Source organism: Cotesia typhae, unplaced genomic scaffold (genome assembly GCF_013202065.1).
Source record: "Cotesia typhae breed Kobodo isofemale line unplaced genomic scaffold, CoteBio_Ctyphae contig_48, whole genome shotgun sequence".
Lineage (NCBI taxonomy): Eukaryota > Metazoa > Arthropoda > Insecta > Hymenoptera > Braconidae > Cotesia > Cotesia typhae.
In genome coordinates this window covers 7,993,825-8,004,733 of record NW_027423756.1, presented here as the reverse complement: position 1 = coordinate 8,004,733, position 10,909 = coordinate 7,993,825, and positions in this window count along the sequence as shown.

The window sequence follows — 10,909 nt, the reverse complement described above, 5'->3', positions numbered from 1 at the left end:
GACAAAAGATTGGTAATGAGCGAAACGAGGATGTTTTGCATATTATACAAGTACGGTAGTAGTTTCTAGTACAGCGTAAAACGAAATTTCGATTGGAATTTTAATCATGAGAAGTAGTGGAAAGCGACACACGATGGTAAATTTAACCGCAAATAGGCATGGCAATGAGTTTGAAATGCTCTCTTGCATACTCGTTACTCTGTTTATTGTGTATATAGATGTATCGGTCGTTGTTTTGCGGTTATGTTTAAATTTTACACTTGAATTTAAGCTCATTGTTAGATTTATTGTAACTATGCCATGTTTTACCAGTTACTTGTTATCGGGATTTTGTATAAATGCTTCACTCAAGGTTTACATTTTATTTTTTTAATATTTGGCATGTAGTGCAAGCTATTTCATTTTATTAAAAAATTTTTTTAATATTTTACTTTGAAAAAATGACATTAGTAAAATATTCTACTCTAAAAAAAAAAGTTTTTGATTTACTTCAATTTGTTTCACATCAAAGGAATGACTATTTATGTCTGCTTTATTGAATTAATTTAATTAATTAAGATAGAATTCCTTTGTTACCTTCAATATGGATAGGTTTCAATGAAATTCATTGGATAGGTTTACGCGGAAAATTCGTTTGATCCGATGGGAGCTACTTGATTAATTTAGTTGGATGAATTTTTAATAATTTATTATACTTCTATTTAATTTACTGAGGGATTCATTAAATTATGAATATATATATATATATATATATATATATATATATATATATATATATATATATATATATATATATATTTTTTTTTTTTTTTTTTTAGTTTCCAGTGAAAAAAAAGAAAAACAAATAACAGAATGACGCTATCAGAGGTTAATAAAATGCAGCGCTGGCGACACGTGTGAGTACATCAAATATTGATTCAATGCATATGGAGCATTGGAGTGAGGATAGGATAGAAGTAATACCTACTCAAACTCAAACTTAAAGTTCGAACGATAAACCACATAATACAATAAGTCGGCCCAATAGCAACGCGTGTAAGGAAAGTGCAATGTGCGATAAAAAAAATCACTCGACTATAGAGCGCAAGTGTACTGCAATTTCGTGGAAGTGACACCGCTGCCGGAAGTGGTGACGCGTGATCAACTAAATGATGTATGAGTTTTAGCTGTTGTAGCAATAACAATAATAGTATTAGTAATAGTAGTTGTAGCAATAGAGTAAAAGTTTAAGTAAGAGTGTTAAACTGAACAAGAAGAAGTATAGTCCAGTTTAAGTATTGCAGTAGTTGTAGTAGTAGAAGAAGAAGAAAGTTCCACGTAATTTATTTACAGAATGACGGATCGCTTAATATACTTTCTGAAGACTTTATTCACACAATAAACTTCTATGGTGTATATAGTATATACATATCTATTATATTCAAAAACTTAAGATTAAATTCAGTGAAGTTATCGTTTGACGAAGGAATATATTTTTGTAAAATAAAAATAATTGTATAGAGATAGACAGGAGTTATAAATGTGATGAATTACCATTTTACCGACTAAATTTTTTATTCATATCTGTATAAATATTTAATTAATAGCAATCTGAAAATATTTCAACGGAAAAATTCAATATCATATTTTACATGAATTATTTATTATGACAAAGTATTATCTGGAAATTTTATATTCATCTTTGGCTTTTCAATTCCTCACTCTTTTTGGTTTTTTTTTTTTTTATCTCCGACACCATTTACTAGAAGTCTAAAATTATGATTCAATAAAAATAAAATTATTGCTCTTGAATTATTTATTTGAGAGTGAATATTTTTATTAATTTATAGTCAGGATTACTTCATTATAATCAGTGTAAACGTAATTTATGCTCTGCATGAGAAATTTAGATTTTTTTAACCCTCGCGTTTAATTACGATAATGTATTTATTTAGGTAGCAAATACATTTCAATTAAATTAGCTCTAACATGATTCAAATTTATGTATAGAGGATTACAAGTTTAATTTCGAGTCTGAAACTCTGACCTATTTCTCTTGCCTTGAACACGTAACATTCGCATTTCCTTACATAGAAATTTATAAATTTTAACACTGCTGAGTTTGTTTTATTTATTCATAATATCTGTAAAGCTTCAACGTCCAACCACTGAATCATTACAATTGTTAAAACGTCGAAAACTTTTTTGGTTTTGTATTTGTTTAACAGTTGAAAAATTCTAATAAAAATAAAAATGTTTCCAAAATTTCAAGGTAATGATTGATAATTATTATTAAAATTAAAAAAAAAAATTCTGAAAAGTTAAATGATAAAATAAAACACCATTGATGAAAATAAATTTAAATTCTTTGAACCGTAAAAACTAACTTCATAAATAATAATGTTTGCAGAAAAATTTAATTCGGCTTGATAACTTTTCCGCTAAAGTATTAAAAAAAAAAGTCTACTTTCCACAATCTGTAGAACTATTTCAATGTACACAAGACGCATGTGTCTAATAGTATTCTTTTCAGTTCACACATCCCTTATTGCTTCCGTATTCCCATCAATACTTTCCTATACACATTATTTTCTTTGCTTATTTCAAAGATCCCCGATCTCCGAAATGTATCTATCTATTATATCCGGTTCGAGGTCACTGTACCATAAATGTGTATACGTGTACAAAGAATCGCCCTCTATTGACTCGAACTTTTTGCATTTAAATCGCAACTTTCCTACTTTTATATTCTTTAAAAAGTAACTCACTGACACATATACATCCAACAATGATCCCTATTATTCTAATCTTTTCTTTTTCTCTTTGGCTCTGATTTTTCCATTCCACGGTTCTCCAATAGTTGGCTTAACTTTACTACTTTCTGCAACAAAAAAATCTATAATAGCCGCCTTCAAAACGAACTTTATAAAAACTAACTAAATAAATAACAATAAATGACAAATGAAGTTTATTGTTGCACAATTAAACTTCATTCCGAGAATCGGCTTTATCGTAAGTTCAGCTTTTAAAAGTATATATTCAATTAATTGTGTTCGAAAAAATGAAACAAGTTGTGTCAAACCAGGTTAAGTATTTATTAATCGTGCTCTGATGCAAATAATCAGATAAATATTTTTCCTGGGATCCTTCCGCTTGAACAAGTTTATAAACTATATCAAGCAAAGAATACAAATTTTTCTCTTATTCCATATCTCTCTTTTCTATAGATAATTCTGTCATTACCGTAAATACATCATGAAAGTAAAAACTTCCCTCACGTAAATAAGCTGATACCGCATAGAAAGTACTTGCGTCATTAAACTTGTTTTTTACAAAAAAGCTCATGCATATTTTTGTTTTACACTCAATATTACTTTTTTTTATCTCGCACAACATTGAATAAAACTTTGTTGTAGGCTTTGAATAATTATTACTTTTTTCGTAAATTAACATCAACTACATTTTAAAAATAAAATTCATAAATAGGAAGCTTCTCATTTTGTATATTTATTAAATCACTAAATTATTAACAAAAAAAAAAATTTATTTATTTTATTGTTCCGATAAGTAATTACTCAAAAATAATTAAATGAGTGTAAAAATATAAACGATTTATTATCTCCACAATGTACAGTTGAAAGTATAATCATTATGTGAGTCAATTATTAAGTAATACAAGTAAGACATAAAATCAGTGAAGTGAAGATAACTATACATGAATTTTTCCTGCAAAGTATTTTCAGTTTTATGAGTTCGAGGGTTCACTTACAGCAGTAGCTGTTGCAAGTACACACAAACGGGGTTATCGTGTACATGTACATCTTTACATATACACATTGCTTGTTCACAAGGGAAAAGAAATTGCCAATTTAAGCGAAATGTCGTCGTTCAGAGGATAGGAAAACGTCTGTAACTAATGTGGTCGCAATGTCTCGATAGCCACACAGCTTCGATATCCGATACTCACCATCCCTTCTTTTCTTTAACTCACTGCGTACTTTTTCTTGTTTTTACTTCTCATTCAATCGAGCCTTAAGTATATACACACATATATATACTCCATACCTCTACTCACTAGCGAACAAGAGCCTGTTCATTTATATTTTTTTATTTCCGTACTGTCTCTTAGTTGATCTCAATTTTTTATTTCTACCGTGTATATCAAGACTCTTCTTTTCCCGCTTATCGATCCAATTCTCCAGCAACAAATTCAAGACCTACTACCAGACGACAGACCATACACCGGAGTAAAAAAACAAGAGGAATAAATCCAACAAAATTCTACCATCTTACATTGAAGACTATTTGTACTATCCTGTTATTTTCTTTTGTCTTGTGCAGAGAAGACAACTAAGACTACTATTAACTTTACTACTCTCTAATGCAAGACTACTTGATACTGAGTTCTTGGTCTACAACATCGTTGAAGAGTCTTATTTTCAGATCCAGCTTATCCTTTTTATAACTAAGACAATATAGATCGTGAGCTTAAAACAAGGTGTCCTGAAATAATATAACTCTTTTGGAATGAGAAATTAATTAAAAATTCTGCTTCTATTTTCAAATCTTTGCATATTTTCATTAATTTAGTCTCTTTTAATTGTGTACTCTTTCAAAAATAATGTCATTGTTTCGAGAGATTAATAAATTTATTCATACAAAATTAAATTGGTTTTAATCAATGACATTGAACTCAAAGTAATTGAATTAGGATACGATACTCATTTGTTGGGTTATCGACCCCACTGGTTGTTTTTAGACTTAGATTTGTATTTGTCGTTGAGTCATTAATATCTGACGTGTATAAATGGTCCACTGGTCAAACAGGATCCACTACTCGGCACGTTTAGCGTCATTTGTTAAACTACGATTAGTTATTTACACGCAATATTTTTTTTTTCTTTTATTTTATTAATTATCGTCATTTATTTTACCAAATTAATAAAGTTTCATTATTAATTACTCTCATAAACTATTGCACAACAAGTTATAAATTGCTGAAATATTTTAATTAAAAGGCATATATATTTCATTATTTTTCTTTAAAATAATTTTTTTTTATAATAATTAATTATTAGTACAAGATCTGAAGTAGTATTATAAATATTTCGACATAAAATTTTTAATTTATCCACGAAATATTAGTCCTAAAATTAAATTATAGTCTTTTAAATAATAATGATAACAATAGCAGAGCAATAATTTCTATCGGGATTATGAACAATATAATTATAGTAAAATTACATTCAATTATACGTACATGCCATTGATATCGCTTGTACAATTACATTGTATAACTCGGCGTCTTTATTGGCTTGAAAGGAGTAACAACTTCAAGGCCAAAGTGAACCTTTCCAATGTCAATGTCAATGTAAATGTCTGTATTATAACATTAAATAACCCTGGTATTACAGTTAAATATTAATTTAATAAAAAATATTTTGATATATTGAAATAAAATAAATGCATAGAAAAAAATTTTTATTTTACCCAAAAATATTTTTCAAAAGATTTAAGTGGTTTGGCGTAAGAAAAATTTCTTTTAGAGAATTTTTATTTTCCTAAATATTTTTTTGAGTTAAAAAATAAGTTCTCCTACGATAAATTTTTTGATTCTGTCAAAATCAGTGAAATTTTTACTTAGAAATTTAATTAAAGCAATCAGATAGGTTGTTGTAAATGACAATTGACAAATAAAATGTAGTATTGAAATATAAGTGATGTAAAGAATAACCATTTCAATTTCAATTAATAGTCAAGTGTAAAAAAATCAATTTTTTAACGTTATAAATATTTTAATTAAACTGTTAAAGTCATCAATGTCGGTGCTCTTTATAAAAAGCATCAATCACTTTGATGTTTTTGATAAACGTTAAAAAAACATAATAAGCATAAGAATTTTTGTTGAAATATTTAGATGATAAATAAAAATAAATCATAAATGTAACTTGAATTACCGTTTCAAGAATAAGTGATTGAATGTGTGATGTGCGGCAATAATTAATATCAAAAGTAAAATGTTAAAATAACTTTCTGGAAGGATTGAGGATAGTAACATTTGAGCTAACACCTGGCGACGCTACTGCGGAAGCTCCCCACAGGATGAAACAAGTAATCGCCATTAATCCTGGCCCCACGACGCGGCCGTGGGCGTGCAGGCGGTAATTAGAGTGGAACGTGCTCGCCTCGAAGCTCACGAACTTTCCTGCAGTCCCGTACGCGTAACGAGCAACTCATTTTATACGAGAGAGAACCTCGAAAGCGAGACTGGTGAGTTATTTGATACGAGAGAGAAGCCAGCATCTACTAGCAAGTACCGGGAATAAGAGAAGACCCCCGTGTGGTCGGCTGTGGAATAAGACCACAAATAGCACTGTCGCAATTATCTTCACTCTAATTCCCCTTAGAAGCTGATCTTCTCAACGATTTTCTTTATTTTATGAATTTTCGTTTGGCTCTCCGAGGGTTTTCCAGTAACTACTACCACTTTTCTCAAAATTAGCAAAACAAATAGAATTGGCTCGCTCTATAGAAACATCTGCGCGTAAATTTTTTCAATTATTTATCCAAAATTATTTTTTTTTTTCGAACAAAATTTTTTAATGTCATTGGAACAATATTGAGTGATTTTAATTATTTTGAATTTTTTTTTTTAAACTTGATTTGGTTAATTAATCACTTAACTATGTATTAGATTAAATTATATCTAGCATTGATATAATAGAGTTGTATATAGTGTTGAAAAGTAAGAGTTTGAAACTTGTTAGACCAGTATTCCATAATAAGATACATAACATCAAGCTATTACAACGAATGAATAGAACTTAAATAGACAAGACTATACACTATTATACTGTCTAGCGTACAGTCTAGACATTGGTCAGACATTCTTGAACAATATTATCAAGTAAGCAAAGTATGGCCACGTGTTTGTATTAGATGTTGGTTTGTCTAGATGTTAGGTTGCTTGTCACGTAGCTCACAAGTAAATTATAATTGTATACACTCCACTCCATATATAAATGGATTTGTATCAGCATAAAGATATCTTCTATATGTGTTAAGATACATGTAAATATAAGATATATAATATACACACATATACGATTCGTGACAGAAATAGATAAGGAAACTGAAGTGTAAAAAGAGACAGAGACAGCGTGAGACGTTAATCTTAGTCTTTGACGCGACCGACTAGCGGTTAATGTTCCCATCAGGTTCCTGTTCTGAAAGCCACCATCATATCACGATCGCTACCATCGTCACCACTATCCAACTTACCACTACAGCACCACTCTCCAAGCAGAGTCTCATTAGTATTGTGCATGATTTTAGTTGTTCTTTAACAGCCCAATGAGTCTGCAATTACCGTAATATCTTATAATGCTTCGGCGTTATTATGATATTGTATAGAAATTATTATAAATGATAACGGTACACTTAAATATTATTTTTAATACGCCAGTATTTACTGCTCTTTTTATTTTTATTCTCATTTTAATTATTATTCCAGAGTTTTGTTTTTGATTTTTTTCTTTTTTTTTTCTTTTTTTTTCTTTAAATAAAAACTAATCTGCTGCAAAAATATTGAGATGAGTTTTTTGCTACTTTAACATTGTCGCTGCTAAAATACTAGTTTGTACGGATTTTTATAATGAGAGAATAAAAAATTTTATGCATATTATAACTTATAACTCATAACTGTGATTTTTAGAAGCGGATTAGTATAAAAAATGCACGGTATTACGATCGAACAGAGAAATCAGAATAAAATAAAAATAAAGATAAATATTTGACCTATAAGTTTTATAAGTATTTTGGAAGGAGCTGGTGGTAAATGCTAGTGACCCTGACCCAAGGGGCGTTGATCTTGCTTTTACGGATCCACCACTTCCTCTCAGCTCTGTCTAGCTTGCCATTCCAGTGTGTGAAATATGCAGCCGCCTTCGCAGTTAAATCTTTCATTAGCCTTTCAAAAACAACGTAATATATATTAGGCAATTTACGTTTTAATCTATAAATTTTATTTATTTTCATTATTATTCGACGCTTCAATTGAACATCGATATTTTGACAATAAAATTTGTGTATTCATATTGAGAACTCTCGGATTTTTTATTGAAAAATTTTGTCGTATGTTCGCTTGATATTGACATCCGTGTTTACATATTCAAAATACCCAAATAACTCTACTGATTTATGAGTACCATATATGAAATAATTATTATTTTTAAGTATATGAAGTTATTTATTTTATTGTTATGTTATCAATAATTTACATAAAAATATTAATAATAAATTTTTGATAAAAATTTATAAAAAAACAAGAAAGATTTATGTGAAAACTTGGATGTAATAGTTAGAAAACTTAACAATAGTAAAAAGATCTTAACAATATTGAAACTAGTTTTTGATAAACGAGAAAATAGAATAAGCTAATGATTTGTCGCAAAAGTTGTAGGAATTGCATCATCACGGTAGTATAAAGTACTTTAAATTTACAGTAGTACGGTCAATTCAATACAAAGTACACTTGTGTGCTAATCCCGAGTGCTTTCACTCCACCTTTGGCCAATTCACCAGCCAACTACCATCCTGGAGAAGCTACTGGCACTTTGATCGTCCGTACAATCGTCCTCGTTCTCTCGCCAACACACAGTGCAATCTCTTCATCATCTTTATCTTCTTCTTCTTCATTTTCTTATACCTCTACTTCTTGTTCTTGTGCTTTGCTCCCTCTCTACTCTATACAATACTACTCTAAAGGCTTCTAAAGAAAAAGTTTTCCCGCGACAACAGACGGGTTGGCAGTTGGTGCGCAAAACCCACCGTCACCACTACCAACATCTTCCACCGGATTTACGATTCCATCTGGCGACAATTCCGACAGATTTTACTGAGCTTACAAGCCCGTTGAATCAAGTGGGCTTATAACGCTATTTTATTTTTGCATACAAATAAAATTATCTACCCAACCGAAATAAACTTTTATTGAAACAACAATAATCATAATCATGAACATAACAATATAAATGTTAATCGATCCTCGACTAGCATTACCATTTGAAGATATTCATCTTGTTGAGTATTTGTCACACTCTTTTTTGATGTTGGTGTATAAATATATTTATAAAACATCGACAGCGTAATAATAAAAATAATAATGTGTGAGTATAGGATGTTGGTGGCCCCAAAAAAGCATCTTCGACGTGATCGCAGGTCGGCATAACCCGTAAAAGGATTGCTAAGATCGATTCCTGTTTCTCTCTCCGCCTCCGGCTTTTACTTATGTATTTGTTCCCATACTCTATACCTCCCTGTATACCACCATGTCTACATATATGTATGTATCTCTACATATCTCACTGGTATATTTGTATACATAAGTGATCATGACGAGGATCCCACGTAGACGAGTTTTGGTACGACGGTGTGTCCTATATTCCGGGCCTTTCACCTTAGCTGCCGAATCCGGTGCTTCTTTGCAGATATCTTATACTTCTATACACGATGTACGGATCTTGATGCCTAAGGCTCTTAACACGTTTTCTACTCATTTGCAGCGATAAATTTTTACTTTGCCTTAATGCTCACTATACGCGCCGACGAAAATCCATGATCCATTAAATATACATTATGATATACTGTGAATACCTTTTAAATTTATTGTAACGTTATTTTTAATTTCTAGCTTTTTTTATGTTACTAAAAAAGATGAGTATATTTTTTTTTTAATTACTACTGATTTGGTTTATAGAATTAATGATAATTGCTGAGCTTAAGTACATGATAAATTGATATTCAATTCTGTACTGTCAAAATTACGTGAACGGAGATAATTAATGAATATAACTTTGGAATACACGGAGGAAATATATGAGTATATTAGTTCCCACTTGCACAGAGAGTATGAGTGTAGCATACAGTAGTGTAACGACGAGCGAATATCACATTTCTCTCTAATTTAACCTTGGATCTAATACATTGCACTCGAGTTGGTGCAGTACTGGTCATAGACCTTGCTTGCTGACGCGGACGCGCTGTCATCCAACGAAATAAAAATAATTTTATAGTTAAGTGTTAGTCGTAAATAAATAAATCGTTATTTATTAAATAATGAACACAAATTTATTTATTTGTATATATTTTTCCATTGTAGACTCGAGGTACTTGTTCTTTACTCCAAATAGCCAGCTATTGAGGCTTTAATTTAAATAAAATTATCCAGTAATAATAAAAGCTCAAATATTTTAATAGAGGTACAGCGAAATGGCTAGCAGATGGTTTTTAAACCTTAGATAATGATAATGAGATACGATATAAAAGTAATTAAATGTTTAATACAACTACTTATTTTAAAAATAAATTTTATTTTATTACTGAGTAATTTTAAAACCATGTTGTTGTTAATTCATTTTTTTTCAAGGATTTCAAGTAAGCACTTTTCTACCATACTTCATTATGTTAGTTTTTTAACTTTTTCTTTGTTTACTATACAAACAAAAAATTTTAATAACTCTTAATCTCATTGTAAAAAATCGCACCGTGTACGATAGTTAAAAAAGATATCCTATCGGATTATTCAGAGCTTACTAACGTTCGCGAGATATAATCGGATATTAAATTTAAATCTTTTACTTTTGCTATTATCGTCATTCCATTACTATCATTATCGTCATTATTATGATCTTATAAAATAAAATATTAAAATTGTAATAAAATTTATTATTATTACTCGTTTTAATACATTTGAATTATTAAAAAGTATATTTGAGTACTTTTTAAAAAAATATTTTTTTTTTTGTAAGAATTTAAAATTAATAAGATAATACTTAACTTTTTCAAATATTTTAGTTATTAAAAACAATATTATTATCAATAGTATATCTCACCAGCAGCTAATATTTATTCAGATGGTAATTAATTTTTT